The sequence below is a fragment of the Pseudopodoces humilis genome, chromosome 17 (genome assembly GCF_049639895.1).
Source record: "Pseudopodoces humilis isolate 2021_Gansu_Grassland_sample_001 chromosome 17, ASM4963989v1, whole genome shotgun sequence".
Classification (NCBI taxonomy): domain Eukaryota; kingdom Metazoa; phylum Chordata; class Aves; order Passeriformes; family Paridae; genus Pseudopodoces; species Pseudopodoces humilis.
In genome coordinates, this window is record NC_142216.1 from 2,050,423 (window position 1) to 2,066,507 (window position 16,085).

Here is a 16,085-nt window from a genome sequence, read left to right on the forward strand (position 1 = left end):
GGTGGTAGAAAAAATCAAATATGCCACAAAGAAAGGCAGAACTTCCATGGAGAGGCATTTCCAGAGTAAAGTGGGGAGCCCTGAGCTAAACCAATATTGGTGGATCAGGCTGTAAAAGCGGGGGCTGCTCCCAAAAAAAATCTCCTGCTGGGTCTGCAAGGATGGGAACATCCACCCACTCTCACCTCTGCCTCTCTCCTGTTGTGCCTCTCGCTCTGGGCACGCAGGAATTTTGCTGCAAAGTTGGCCCCATCTTTATTACAGGCTTTTAGTCCCCCTGCATATAAATAGCACTAAGTATACACAGAAGCCAGCGATTAAGCACGGAAAAAAAAAATCTCCTCTTCCCTGCATTATTAGGGAATCTGGGTCAATGAGTCTGCAACTCGAGTAACAAATTCTTAGAGCTGGTTAATGAGAGACAGAGCGAGCAGGATGGAGGAGAGGCAGTGTTCATGCCATAATCCCTGCTTAAATCCCTCAGTGCAAGCGATGAAAGCAGCTGTGTGATGGATGAGGAGCCCTGGAAATGGCACAGCTCCTTCTGAGCTGTTCCACGGGCTCGACACCCAACTCCTGGCTCTTGTCGCTCCCAAAGCCGCGCTCCCGAGCCAGAGAGCGCCACAAGATGTCAGGGATTTGAAAGTCATCGTGCAAAACTCGTTGGAACTTTTGGCTACTGGCTAAAGATAAAAACATCTTGTCAGAAATGATCAGTCAGCTACTCTCACTGTAGCTCTGAGAGGGGATTTTTGGGTTGTGCTCTCACTAACTGCATGTGCAACACGCACACGAGTTCGTACACCAGCAGAGCAAACCCCTGCCCCTGACTTGATGTATTATGGCTCTGCAAAATTGTTACCTTCTTTAGAAAGTGAAGCTTAGCTTGAGGAGAGCAGAGATCTGCTCAGCTCACTTTATCTTCTCTGAGTCCATCACGGAGTTTTGGGAGGTGACCAAAAGCGGCGAGAAGTGAGGAGCCGACGGCTCTTAAAGCAACTCAAATGGTTTCTGAGGAATGCTAGATTGGAAATGATCATTCCTAGGCTGGAAGACTGAATATTTTCCGAATCTAAATGGAGATTGTCAGTCAGGGATTAAAATATTTATTTCTGTGACTTATTGTTTTTGTTTTTTTCTAGAAACAGGCAACGTGCACCCGAAAGCAGAGAGAGTGTTAAAATATGCAGCACTTGAGGCTGGAAAGACAGGTCTGGGAGGAATGAGCACAGCTGGAGAGCCCAGCATGGGAAGAGAGGAGCAGAGATGTGAACAAAACCCCCCATGTTCTCTGGGCTGGCTGGGCTCTGCTTAGATTTACTAAATTCATACAGAAATAGGGTCCAAGGTGAGACTACAGACAGAGCCTAAGAGCAGCCCAAGAGACCCCAAAAACCTCCTGTGTCATTGAGGGCTGCTGGCTCTCTCTGTGAGACCCACCTGACTGATCCTTCTGCACAGATCACAGAGATTCCTCACAGATTCAAAAACCTGCCCGGGTCTCCTTGCCCCCAATTCCTCCCCATTAATTTCTCATTTCCAAGACAACTTCTGCCCCACAGAGAGGGGGCAGAAAACCCCACAGGTTTTCAGAGCAACACACTGATTCAAAAGCATCATGCTGGTGTTTTCCAGTCAGGACTGGGATTTGTTGGAGAGTTACAAGAACTTGTGCCTGCCATAATCCCCGACATTGAAACGCTCCATGCCCTCAGCCTCCTCCAGCTGCCAGAGCAGCACGTAAGGACCATTAATGCAAATAAACTCCCTGTTTCCATTGAGCCTTTTCTCCTGGCCAGCTGCACCAAGGGGATTTATAAATAGTGGCCATGTCATTCCAATGTTAATGGCTTTTAATGAAATTGAAGGATGGCATGCATTCCCTTTTAATATCCTCGGGGCTGCAATTCCATTCCATGCCATGGTTTCAGTGCAGCGCTCATGGACAGAGCGCTGGGATTTGGCACATCCTTCCCACAGCCCATCCATGTGTTGCTTCCAGCAGGGACAGGAACACAAAGAGGGAAATCATTTTGTTGTCTCCCTGATGCAGGAAACCCACCCATCCCCTACAGACAGGCACTGCACCACGAGGGCAGCTTGTGACACAGGGAAAATTAAAAAAAAAAGAACATTTGAAGAGCAATAGTGGCAATTGAGCTTCACTTTCCATGCATTGTTCTCCAAAAAGCCCCGAAAAGCTGTGTTTACCTTATCTCCATCCCTCTGGATTTGGGCTGTACACAATGTACACGCCTTTCCCACTCCCAAAAATCAAGTTTGGAGCCAGGCCAGGACACGAGCTGGGCTCAGGTGGGGCGTGTGAGGCTCCAGCCAGGAGCGTGAGCTCCACACTCGCTGCAAACACCAGAAAACTTCCCCCTGAGCACAGGAATTCGAGCTCCAGGGTTAGGGAGCAAGAAAAGCTGCAGCTGATGAGCACCTGGGTTAGTGAAGGTGTCCCTTCCACGGCAGTGGAGGGGAATGAGATGATCTTTAAGTCTCTTCCAACCCAAACCACTCTGGGATTCTGTGAAGGGTGAGATCAGCACTTGGAGCGATGCTGCAGGTGCAGGAAGGAGAGTCATTCCACCTTCAACTCCTCCCAAAAAACCCTCGAGATCAAAGGAACAAACCTGCTATTTTTCTTTGCTTCCTCACTTTTACAGAAGCCTCTTTTGTCTTTATCTCTCTTCACAGCGGTTCTAAGGGTCCCTTTTTCTTCCCTCCTCCTAATTACAACTTCTCTACACTCCAAAGAATTCAGCTGAAAAATAAAAAAAAACAGTGGAGCTATTCCAGTCCAAACAGGGATGGATAACCAGAGAGCCATCAGATTTAACAGTGGCACTCATACAGGGCTCTAGATCTGCCCTCACAGAGCCAAAAAATGCCAGGAAAAGAGGGGGGAAAGGCATCTAGGAAGGTGTTTTTCCCAATAAACCCCACTTCCAGCATTTTTTAACTGTGTCCACAGTTCCTTTTCTATTTACACACAATTTAAACAGTGATCTGGCAGCAGGAGGGGAAAATGCTTGGGGAGGAAAGCATGGCTGAGGAAGCTAAATAAAGCAGTGGCCAGCTCTTCAATCATCCTATATTTTATATATACAAAGGCTGCGATTCCACTAAGCTTTTCCAAAACAATATGTAAAGAATCCAAAACAGGGCAGAGCAACGGTAATAACTGGTTATAATTAAATCAGGGGCACAGAACAGCTCTGCTCCTCTGCCAGGCTCGTTTGCCTGGAGGAATGGCCAAGGGACAGAGGGACTGGTGGGACTGGGAGATCTCAAGGGGCTGTACTGGTGGGACTGGGAGATCACAAGGGGCTGTACTGGTGGGACTGGGAGATCTCAAGGGGCTGTACTGGTGGGACTGGGAGATCACAAGGGGCTGTACTGGTGGGACTGGGAGATCACAAGGGGCTGTACTGGTGGGCTGCTGCCTCAAGCCAGCACTGTCCCAGCAGGGAGATTTCAAGTAAATTTAATGCTGGCCAAATTCTCTTTCCATGTGATCTGAAGAGCTGATGACCTCACTCATGTACGGTCCAACCTGTACAATAACATCACATATTTTGTTGGCTCTTTTAGTAAATATTCAGACAAACAATCTGGGGCTTTTTTAAAAAAAATACTTCAGAAACAAATAAAAAAAATTTAAAGGGGAAAAGAAAAAAAAGCAAGGATAAAAAAGAGAAGTGTTCTTGTCCAGAAGCACAGGGCAACATCCCACTAAAAAAAAGATGCATCCTTCTTTTCCTTAGCTGAGATTTTTAAAAATGCAGATTACTCTGCTAAGCTGTGAAGGCAATCTGAGAGGCAGGTGGTTGTGCAACACTTGGCTGCTGCATGGCTCAGTTCTGAGATCCTTTTCTGTGATATTTGCAGGAATTAATAAGAGGAAACAAGATCCACTTCAAGACATTAAACTGTCCAAACCAGAAAAAAAAAAACAGTCGTACCATTACTGGACACACCATGACCTCAGCCCCCTTCCTTCATCTCAAATGTCTTCAATTATTTCAACACAAGAAGGATTTGAGCAAGAGAGGTTTATTTTTAAGCCTCTGTGTCAACCTTAATTCCAGTGGGGTTTGAACCCAGCACACCTAAATCAACATCAACATTTTTCTCCCTTTACTCTTTCTGCCTTTGTGGTATCACAGCCAAAATATGAAAGAGGCAGGTGAACCAAAAACAATTTGGAGATGAGATACAATTCCTTGCATTGCTGAAGAGCCAGAAAATGATCACTTTTTTTTGTTCTTTTTTTTCTCCCTGCCCCAGAGGAATCACTGGGGTAAAGGTGTGAATTACAGAACAAACAGCACTGCAATGGCCAGGTCCAGGCAGTACCAAACCCTAATTTACACCCTGTTTTCTCACCTTTTTAAGGTGGAGCTTGGATTGTTGTTCAACAGAACTCCTTCGGTCAATACCTTCCAAACTGTTCACTGCAGAATTACAAGTTGTTGTTATTATTATTATTATTATTATTATTGTTATTGTTATTATTGTTATTATTATTATTATTATTGTTATTGTTATTATTGTTATTATTGTTATTATTATTACAGCTGTATTTTGGGGTTTTTTGTATTTTTCATTGATCATTTCCACCTCTAAACCGTCCAACAGCACTCTGTGGTAACTGTGGAACTGGGAATATTAGAAATCCCACATGAAACAACAAAAGCAGCTGCCTAAACCCTCCCATTTCCACCCAGATGGTTCTTGTTTCAATTAACGGAATCAAACGAATTCAGAGCCATTCACTGGCCTTGTTTGGGCTTACTTGGAAAAACACACCTATAAATCACATCTGAAAAGCTGTGAAGAGAGAAAGAATTTGTTCCTCTTTGGGCAGTTCTTTTTGTTCTTTTTTTGGTAGAACAAAATTTTACTACCAAACACAAAATACACAATTATGTGTTGACAGCTCAGAGCCTCTGTGGTTCTGGCCACAATAAAACACAACTCCACACTGTCCCTCCAGTTCTTCGAAATTCAGGACACCCAGAGGCTCCCATTTGCATCATCTTCCTGGGATTCTGAACTGGAAAAGGGATTCCAAATATACAGGAAGCCTGAAGTTACCAAAAACAGAGCCACCCCAGGGATTCCCCAAATCCATCACTGATTGTTCTGGGTTTCACTGCTCAGGGAGCATCCTGAAAATCCAAATCAGAACAGTCAGAGCTGCAGGAAAGCCAGCAAAGAATTCCAGAACCATTTTGGTTGGAAAAGCCCTCCCGGATTATTGAGTCCAAGCTGTGATCCTCAGCTTGTCCCCAGCCCAGAGCTCTGAGTGCCACCTCCAGGGATGGGATCCAACCCTCCCTGGGCACTTCCAGTGCCTGAGCTCCCTTTCCATGGGGAAATTCCTGCTGCTGTCCACCCTGAGCCTCCCCTGGCCCAGCCTGAGGCCGTTCCCTCTCCTCCTGTCCCTGTTCCCTGGGAGCAGAGCCCGACCCCCCCGGCTGTCCCCTCCTGCCAGGGACTTGTGCAGAGCCACAAGGGCCCCCTGAGCTCCTTTTCTCCAGGCTGAGCCCCTTCCCAGCTCCCTCAGGAATTCTCCAGCCCCTTTCCAGCTCCCTCAGCCTCTCCTGGGGCTCCAGACCCTTCCAAAGCTCTCTCAGCCACTCCTCATGGGATTTAAAATGAGATCTACGAGGAGATGGGGATAAGGATTTGTTCCCAATCTGAAGGACACACTTCTGCTGGTGATTCAGGTTCAAGCAGCATTTTCCTCTCCAGAATTTGAGGACTCTTAGCAGTACCCACTGTAAACCCCAGGATTATCCAAAAGACAGGGAGAGCTTGGGAAGAGCCTTGGCTGAGTAGGATAGAGATCTGATGTTGGGTGTGTGGTGATGAGTGACAGCTGGAGATGCCCAACAGCAACCAAAGGGATGCAGGAACGGGCACAGAAAGGGGAAATGCAGGAATATGAACACGGAAACATCCTCAGCACTGCCCTAGCCAACATTTCTGCCCCTCACCTTCAGCCCTCTGCAAACGAGGAGAGCAGGACTGCTCCACGTGTCCAAGGAGGCAGGCAGCAAGTCAGGGAGGGGGAAAATATGGTCAAAATCCAGAGGCACACAGGGAAAAAGCTTCTCCCTCCTTCTGGGACTGTGTAACGAGGTCACACCATTAATCTGATCTCAAAGGAAAATCTGAGCAAGTGGTTAAGGGCTGCTTGACGTGGTTTGGAGAGGATTCCTCCAGCGTGCCCATAGACTTTGGTATTTCCAGGAGTGCAGTTAATTTGCACGGGGCTGTAAACATTGACTAAATAGGAATGCATACAAAAAGATGCTTTGAAAAGAGTTTGGTTTAAAATGAGAAGTGGTGTTGACCTCTCAGGGAGGAATGTCCCTCTGCTTTGGAGATGGTCAGCTGAGTGCTCCACGAGGGTGGGAGAAACAAGGAGCTCACCCAGGGAGCTGGGAAGGAAATTCTTATTTTTGTTTTGCTTCTTAAAGTAGATTTTAATGTTTCTAAGAGCAAGAGGCATTTTGAAAGCAACACAACCCCTTGAAACATAACTTGGAAACGGGGCTCCTTTTGAATCAAAATAAATTTTGAAGAAGAAAAATGTGAGCACGTTCCTATTAAGTGATAAACTCCAGCTGTTCTACACAGTCCTGGCACGGCAGGGAGAAATAATTCACAAATAATTGTATTAATTAACCATCAGAGTGTCCTCATGGGCTGATGGGAGACCCCCCACCCTGGGCTCCCCACAAAAGGGAAAAAATCTGCATTGCTATTAAAAAATCTGCCCTGGAAACCATCAGATTGAGCAAGGAAAGGACGATTTTAACCAATTCATTAATTATGAATATTAAACAAATCAAGCTTTGAAGCTTAGTTTGTAACGAGTCAAACTTCCACTATTGTTCTGCTGGGGAAAAATCCGACTCTCCAGACAGCATCTGTCAATCTGATCATTATGTGGTTAAATGAGGCAGAAAAAAACGTGTTCTCTCTCACCTGCAAAAGCTATCTGAGCCTTGATAAATTTAATTTGAATTTTCTCTTCTAGATTTGACTGGTCAAGTTAAACTATAAAGATTATTCACGGAAAAGCAACCGCAGTTTGTTACTAGGATACAAAAAAATCACTTAGCATGCTCCTCCAATGAACAATCCCAAGCAGAACACACACAAATTCAATAAATTATGAATTTCTCCGTCTCTCTTACATAAACATTGGGGTTGCAGCAGAGGCATTTCTTGGAAGCCTTTAATATAAATCCATCTCTTAATGACTGTGCACTAGCAAAACAAACAGAGGGGATGGCTGAGCCCTGCAGGTGAGCTGCATCCTTTGTCTAGACATGGAAGTTCTGGCAGCAGATCCAGGATTGCCACATCTCGGAGCAGACCCTGCAGCTTGGCACGCTCACAAGCCTTGGCACAGCAGGTGACGTCAGCAGCAGACTAAGCTAATTTGGAATTTGGAAGGAGGTAATTCTTATTCCAGGGAAAAAAAAAAAACCCAACCAAAATCCCTCTTCCTGCACAATTCCACGGTTCTGAAAGGTCTTACATAAAGCTCTTGTCAGATCCTGAAGGCACAAGGCAGAGTTTAGGCTGGAGAAGATCTCTTAAGATTATTGTGTCCAAGCTCTGATGATGGCAGGGAGAAGTTTTCCTGCATCCATCCGAGGCCCCCAGGCCAGCAAAGGATGGGCAAAGCGCCCTGGAATGGGACAGAGCCTGCCCCGAGGCACTCTGCCATCCTTTGGAGCAACACTCGGGCTCGGGAGGTTGATTTTGGTCTATGACCAGCGTCTGGGGTTGTGCTGTGGTGTCTCTTCCCATCCCTCCCAAAATCCCGGCTAGCACCAATCCCCAGGCACAACCCGCTGCTCCAGGCTGGGCTATTTAAAGCCACGCTACAGGGGCTGAGATCACTTTGTATAAACTTTCCCCGAGACGGATTTCCTTGAAATTGTGCCTTGTGAAGCTTCTGTCCTTCTCACCCTCTGCCTCGGGCAGCTTGTGCTGCTCTGCTGCTGCCAAATCACCCGGGAATTGCTGTTTGAACCTCACAAATCAGGTGCCAGGGTGGAGATCGGCCTTGTACCTGCAGAAGACACCTCCCTTCCAGAAAAGAGCGACCAAAATACCTGGAATTCTGAAATACCTGCGAGGTGAAGATGTTCTTTACCTCTACAAGCAACAGCCACTTAGAAAATTATTTCTGTTTTCATTCTTGGAAACCTTTCCACTGCACAGGACAAAATAATCAAGAAGTTTTTGCTGGTGTCCTGAGGAAAGGACCACCACAGAACAGCCCCTAAAGAGATCACAGACCCACCTTTAGCCCTGGTAGCCCAGTTCTCCTCATTCCATTCTTAGCTGATGAATAACAAATAAAAAGAACTCGTTCTTTAAGATCTCCAATGATAGAACTATTTTTATTTATTGTATTCCACCAAGGCTTTGCATCGGTGTTAACCTGCCTGGCTGCATTCTGGAGAGCACATGCTCAAAATTCCTGGTCCTGTCTTCTCCCCAAAATTCACTGCAGCCTCTTAGCAACTCCTCTTACCAGAATTTCAGCCACCCCCAGGACACGACACCAGGCAGATCTCGAGTAGTGCGTTTTGTGCTCCCAAAAAATTAAAAAAAAAAAAAGCTCCAGCCAATCGTGTCAAGTTTAAGACCCCAAGAAACAGCAATTTTCCCTCATTAGGAATTATGCTTTCAAGCTGAGGAGATAAATTTTGAACTGCACTCGGTGGATTCCAGAAGACATCAAGCTGAGCAGCCGGTGTCCCGATGAGACCAAAGGAGATAAGAGGCTCAGGAAAGCTGCTGCCACAGAGCCAGTTATCTCTGAGCAGAGCAAGATAAACTTGACTGAAATTATTTCATTTGCGCTGCCAAATGGGATATTCTATCTTTTATCTTTGGCTTCTCCAGGCAGGGCCTGGAGGATTTAATGTTGGAGTTATAGAGGAGGGCAAAAATCAAAAATCTTTATTCCCTGGCATCTGGAAACCCGATGGAAAACTTTTGTTCAAGGAAATTCATTCTTGACTGTTTTCCCTGTGTTGCCACACAGACAACAAAAATTAGAGCTTTACTTTTATGTGTCTATTTCTCCCACATAACCATTAGACATTATCCTATCAGGAGTGCAATCACAGGAAAATGGTAAAATAGAATTCCTAAAGTACAGAATTACCATTATTATGTAAAAACCCACAGTAAACCCAGCAAACTTCAAAAACTAAACCTGTTATGTGCAACTCTCCAGCCAAAAACCATACAAACACAACTCCATCCATCTTTCTCCCCTCAAAGAATCAGCAGATCTTAAAAAAAAATCCTAAATGTGATTTCCCAGCTACACTGGGAAAGCTTTGAAGTGCAGTTGGATGGTTTTGTCTTTAAGGAATCTTCCTGTGCAATTGAAGCAAGAAATCATTTTTTATCTTTTCATTTGGTTTCCTTACAGCAGAAGGGTGCAGAAAGGAAAAAAAGATATGGTTTTGCTGTAAAAGGGGAAGGATTGGGGTCAGATCCTCTCAGCAGGAGATTTCTGAGCTGCTCCATTGCCAGAGGTCTGGAAGAACCCAGAGAGAAAAGAACTCCTGGGTGGAAAGCAAGCCCTGCTAACACAAAGCAGAGGAGGAGATCTCCCTGGACACAGAGGGGAAAACAAATTAACAAGCAAGAAATCACTTTCTCCTCCCTCCCTCCTCCCCAAAGCCCTACTTCAACTGCTCAGACACCAGGAATTCATGTTCCAGCACTCAGTAATTGAGACAACAGGGCATCCAGGCCTGAAGGGAAAAGCTGGCACAGGTAAGCTGAAATAAAGTTTTCAGGCAGCCGTCTCAGTGCCAGTGATTCATTCTTTTTATCATACACAGGGCAAACAAACACAGCCATCATCGAGATAGGGAACAACACAGGGTAAACAGCATCTCCTTCCCACCAAAAAAAGTCTTCCCACAGGGCACAGATCTTGTGGAAGGGAGCCTTGGGAAGGGCCTGTCCCTGCAGATGCCTCTGGGGAAAAGAGGTGGGATGGGGAGGAATGAGGAGAAGTGGTAGAACATCACCAAGGGCACCAAAGAACCACAGGCCCGGGGTCTGTTCCCATCAGGACACAGCAGATCATGGTAGAACGTCACCAAAGGCACCAAAAAAACACTGTCCCCTCCAGGACGCAGCAGATCCGAGGGTGGAGAAGCTGTCTGAGAGGACAGAACAAAGTATGGAAATCCTCCTCCAGCACAACTTCCTCCGGCTGCCTCAGCCACAGAAACCTCCCCGAGATGTGAAGGGAGCCAGGCCCTTCCCCACAGCCCCTCCCGCCTCCTTCCTCACTCCCTGGCAGCTGAGCACACCTCTGCCCTCTGGAAAAGTCTGGAGAATTTGGGTGCCAGGGAGCCCCAAAAGTGGCCCAGGAGCTGCAGAGGAGCGGGGAAGGTGCAGGTCCTGAGTCAGAGCCCTGGTTTGGCTGCTGTGCAGAGCACAGGGCTCCGAGCTGCTCCCCAAACCTGCCGCGGGCAGGGGAAGGGAGACAAACACGGCAGATAACACACGTGGAAATACAAAGAGAAGAGGTGGAGGAGATGGCACACACCTTCCCCGCAGGGAAATTCAGCTGGGATCCGACACGTGTTGCGGGGAATCTCCTCCAGCCCCGGCTCTGGAAGCCACCCCAGGCAGCTCTCCCGGCCCCGGGCTCTCCCCGCTCCTCTCCCGACCCCTCCGCATCCATCCCGGTGCCGAGGCTCAGGAAAGCTCCTCGCCGAGCTGCCAAGCCGCACACACAGGCTCTGTAAACAGCGGGATGCTGAGGAGAAGGAAAATGTTTCCTTTCAAGGCAAACCCTGCGGCAGGACAGCCAAAGAGCAGCTCCACAAGTCGAGGAGCCCGGAGGAGAAATCCAGCGGAGCTCGGGAGGGCAGAGGTGCTGATTTGCATCCCTAATTGAAAAGCCAGGGAATGTGACGTGCGAGGAGGATCCTCTCCAGGATAGGAGAGAGAAACCTGACATAAGCCTGGCAGTGACTCATCCTCCTGTCAAATAAACATTAATGCCCGCACATCCAAACCTGACTGCCTCGAGTTAAACACCTTAAACATCCTTAAGCACTTCCATGGGCTGTCAAATGATAACGTGCTGGGAAAGCAGCGATTTCCTCTGCCTGCGGGGAGGGCTCTCCGAGGGTTTTACCTTCCCAGACAGACTCTGGGGTGGATTTTCAGCGCCTGCAGGAGGGTGAGATGCTGACACACGGGTCCTGCTGGCCTCCAGCAGTTATCCGAAGAAATAAAAAGAAATAAAAGGTGGGGAAATGCTGTTTGCCAGACCTCTGAGCACAGCAATTCCCCTCTGGAGCATAAACAATTATTAAAAAAGAGAGGGCACCTGCCCAGCCAGTGTAGAGTGAGGGAAATCTCTGGCTTTAGTGACACACTTGGCACTGTGCTGTGTGTGACAGCCCGTGGGCCACGGGGCATGACACAGCTCCATTTAACAGCGGCCTGGGAGGTGATGCTGCCTGGATTGGAGCACAGTTGCTCCTCCAGCCTCGAGAGCCGAGGTGCCAAGGCTGAACTCATGGTGCCAGCTGGCTACAGCATGCTTTGGGGCACGGACAGTGGTTAAAGAGAGTGCTCGCTACACAGTCAACCTGTTCCAGCTCGAAATCCCAGAGAAGGCTGAGCAGCTTCACAGGTTTCCTTTTGAAGAGTGGAAAAGCAGAAGGCTGCAAAGAAAACAGTGAATTAATCTATTTTTTTTTTTTTCCCCTTCACTTCTATGACCTTCTTCCAGGAGATGCTTCATAATTAATTAACTCTTGTAACCCCCTGTGAGCCAGGGTTTCCTACCTTCCTTCCATTCAAAGCAATCCTGTGGTAAAGCCACTTGCTCAAAGGTCACACAGGGAGTCATCAAAATCAGTGACAGACTCTCAGAACCTCAATTCCCAGCCCAAAAGATGCAGAAAAACAGGAAAAATAGGCCTGGATTAACACCTGCAGTCCGTGCTGATCAGCACTGAAGCAAACCCAAACCAAGAACTGGTCTGAACAGGTACCTTTTTCACTCAAACCAGAACAACCTGAAGTGGTATTCTGTAGTTTTCTTGAAGTCAGACTGGAGCCAAATCAAACAATTTACTGAACTCCTGACAATAACAAGAACTCCTCCCACGGTGCATCACTAACAGCTGAAGGAGGAGGGACCAGAAAACAAATCTAAACAAAAGTGCTCCTTGAAGCGAGATTTTAGCCTCTGGAAAAGGCAGAGGGATCTTCTCCCGCTGGATGGACTTTGCTCCTCATTTCTTAGAGGAGAACTGGATCAGTATCTTGAAAAGGAAGACACAGAGATGTCTTTTTTTTTATCCACAAGCTATAAATTCCTGCCTCTCTGCCATAACCAGGACCCTCCAACCATCCCTGTTGTGCCTGGCAGATGGGAGCACCAGGTCTAAACTTGGGATTTCTGCCTTGTTGAGAGGGGGTTAATGATTAGAAGCCTTTTTCTTAAGAATACAAAATAATTTCTTGCAATGAAGTCACTTCTGCCAGAACAAGCCCCATTCTCCCTCGTGTTTACCAGACACAAATGCCACTCATACTTGGTATTCCTCGCAGTTGTGAGGAAGGCTGTGGGAGAAGCACAGCAATCAGATCCCAGCCAGATTCTAAAAAGGGAATTTGGCTCCTTTGTTAAATACCAATGCCCCTATTTGGGTCAGGACCAACAACTGGATCCCAACTGGGAAGTCCTTCACTTGTGCCTCGGCTGGTGAGCGCCTCCCGTGTCCCAGCAGCTGTCCAGGGTCACGCTGTCACCACGGGGACACTGCTGCTGTCCCAGCCTCCCAGACACTGCTCCTCACAAGGCCTCCCCTGGATCAGAGGAATGTTCCCCTCTCCCTAGCCTGCCCTGCTGAGGTCCCAGCATCTTCCTGCTCTCATTTCCTGAGCCCTGTGTGTGCCAGCCTGGAGAAAGGGGTCCCATGGAGAAAGGAGCTCCATCCATCACACCAGGGTGGTTTGTGCTGTTTCCTGCTTCTCCCACCCCAACCCCAGAGCAATTCCTTGCAGAGCCATCAATCCCACGGAACCAGCAGGCCAGGGGGAAACAGCGTGCCTCAAGAACCAGCAATCCCCTCTTGCCTCACCCACCTGCCCACAAATCACCTCAGAGCACGGGGAGGCGAGGGGAGCAGGGGAACAGCGACATCCGAGCGTAAATTCCCAGTGGGATTTACTGGAGCTGCAGCGGGAGATGCCAGGAGAGCATCCCAAAGGCTCCAGGGCAGCATCCCTCTGAGTGCCAGCTGTCATTTAGCTGTCACCAAATCAGAGCAGCTTCCAGCAGCACCTCGGGCCTGTTGTTCAGCGTTCCTGACACATCCCAGCTCTTTTCCCTTCCTCAGGAGCTGCCGCTCGTTAGCCACAACCTCATTACTCATTTCGGCGCCGCTCCGCTTGGAACCTCACTATTAATTTGACAAAACCTCTGCCCACTGTGTGCTGAGCATGGGATACTTGGCAAACACGAGTTTCCCAAGCTCCCAGCACAAATCCCTGCGGCACCGATAGCGTGTGCTCTCGTGTTGCTCCACAGAAATGTGGGGAGAGGAGGATGAGGCTGGGCAAGGGTTTAAAGATGCAACAAGAACGGTTGGCTCAAGCACATTTGGACAAAGTCAGGTATAAAAATGAGTTGTCGTCAATAGGATTTAAAATGGAATTCTGCTGTTTGAGAAGAGCATTGCTGTTTCTGTATAAAAAAAAACTGAACTGTGGCTTGTTTGGCTTTTCCAGGTCCCTCCACATTCCCTCTACGTTTGATTTCATTGAAAAGGCTTTTTCTACCTTAAGCTATTTACGGTGAACAAAACGAGCAAAGTGATTCTGCAGTGAATCAGCTTAACCCAAGTAAGCGAATTTCAGTTTGAGGATGTTCTGTTCAGCTGTTTGGGTTTTATTAAGAAGTTTCTTCAGTCCATGGGACAAGAGAGCAATTCCTCAAAATGAGAGTGAAAGCGCCTTGCTCAGTTCTGCAGGGTGAATGAAGAAAGAGATGCATTTTGGAGCAAGAAAAGGAAAGACTTAATTCTGACTGATTATCTTGGAGTAATTCTGAACAGCCCTCGCAGTTATAAATAGGACTTCATCCAACCATTCAGTCTTCCGGAAAAACTTTCTAATTTTCAAAAGGACCGTTCCAAGAACAGCCCTAAACCTGCTTTGCCATTTGGATAACGAAAGACAAACAATCCATCCGAAATTCAATTTCATATGAAAAATTGCTGAATGGGGTCCAAGCCGACAAAAGACGTTTATAAACTTCCAAATTTCAAACATCCAAAAGCTCCTCTGCAGCCACAGGTTAACAGCTCCTTTGGACTGTCATTACTCTTGTAAAAAGCGAACTGAATTTGGGGGAAAGACACATTTCCAGCATCATCCAGCCCTCGGCCAAGGCATTCAAAGCGTCCTGCATAGCTTTGCCTTGCGCAATTTGACAAATGTTTGCGCGTGGACCATCCCCAGCGGTGCAATCCTCCCCGACAGCCTCCACCTGGAGGGACACCACTGAGATTTTCTAGGCCACCAGAACAAATGCTTGAGCTGGGAGGTCTCCATAAATCAAACCTTCATTTCCCCCCCACCTCCCCCATCAAACTTTTCCTCTTAACTCCTTTTGAAAGCACCGCGAGGAAGTCCTGAATCACGGAGCTGCGGTGTGGCTGATGTCATCCCTTTTTTTAAATTCACGTGTGGAAGGCTGAGCGTGTGGAGGCTGCTCAGGAGAGACTGTTCTAGCACCAGGCAGAAGGGCTGATACAACTCCCAGCCTTCTGGAACAGAGCTCTCAGCAAGATCCCACGGCCCAGCAGGTACAGATATTTTTTCTTCGGCAAGTTCCAGCCTGACCCAGGTAACCTCTGCTGACCCAAAGATGCTTCCCTGGCTTATTTTTTCCCACCCCCCAGGTTTTTTTGCACTCTTTTTGTGCTCCCAGCTGAAAAGCCAACCAGCAAAAGAAATTTTCTCCAAGGTCACGAACTCCTCACGATGCCTTTATTTGCCGGTTGGTGAAGTATTGAAAAAAATGAAAACTTCCTTATTGTGAGAGGAGCTAATGTCCCATTTAAACGTAATAGGGAACGAGAGGAGATGCAGCTAGGAATCTAATCACTGCTTCATAGCTAAACCACAAGCTTAGCAGCTTTCTTTTGTGCCCTGAAGGTCCCAAGCACCCTCTCTTTGCAAAGACAATATATGGCACATCCAAATGCAAATCTATTCCTCTCTTTATTTCTATATTCAGCTCCCTGGCTGATTACAGGCAGACGTGTATGTGTTCAATAGGTCCTCCTGCTTCTTTAAATAAGTTTAATAATACCCCTTTTATTTATGGGAGCCTGAAGTACAAAGGATGCAATGCAGGAGCTCTGCAAGAGCAGAAAAGAGAAGAAAAGCAAAGTAGCTGAAGATACAGCCTGGCAAGGGCTCGGTAATTCAACACTGTTGATTCTATAGAGACCGACTGCTTTTATTATGCACAGATTCTCCGAGGGGGGAGAAAACCCCGCAGTTACGAACTTGCAAAGGCAAAGAATCTGTACATCTCTTGTGCAAGTGCAGAATTGGCTAAAAAGGCAGTTTTAAAGCCAGGGCAGCCCACCGAACATTTCAGACCTCGCTGCAGTTTTCTTCCGGCGACTCCGAACAACTGAGGGCTCTCCCCGTTAAAAAGTTGTATTAAAAAAATACAACGAGAAGGGGAAATGAAGCAGCGAGCCCCTCCGAGGACTCGGTGCGAGGGCTGGGAAGCGCCGGCTCCAGCTGCGGGATCAGCCCCGCTTCGCCCGCGGGCGCAGCCGTGCCCCGCATCCCCGACAAGGAGCGGATTGAACAAATTCCTGAAACGCCCGGCTTCTCCCGGGATCGCTGACACGCTCGGCTTCTCCCGGGACCGCTGACACGCTCGGCTTCTCCCGGGATTGCTGACACGCTCGGCTTCTCCCGGCGAGCCTCGGACCGGGGGGAGGCGGCACAGCCGCCGCCGC

General features: G+C 47.7%; 1 protein-coding gene across 1 annotated transcript in view; it reads right to left on the reverse strand.

Annotated features, from left to right (window-relative positions):
• Positions 1-16,085, reverse strand: part of NEURL1B (neuralized E3 ubiquitin protein ligase 1B) — a 31,780-nt gene that overhangs the window by 15,523 nt on the left and 172 nt on the right. The window lies entirely within an intron of this gene.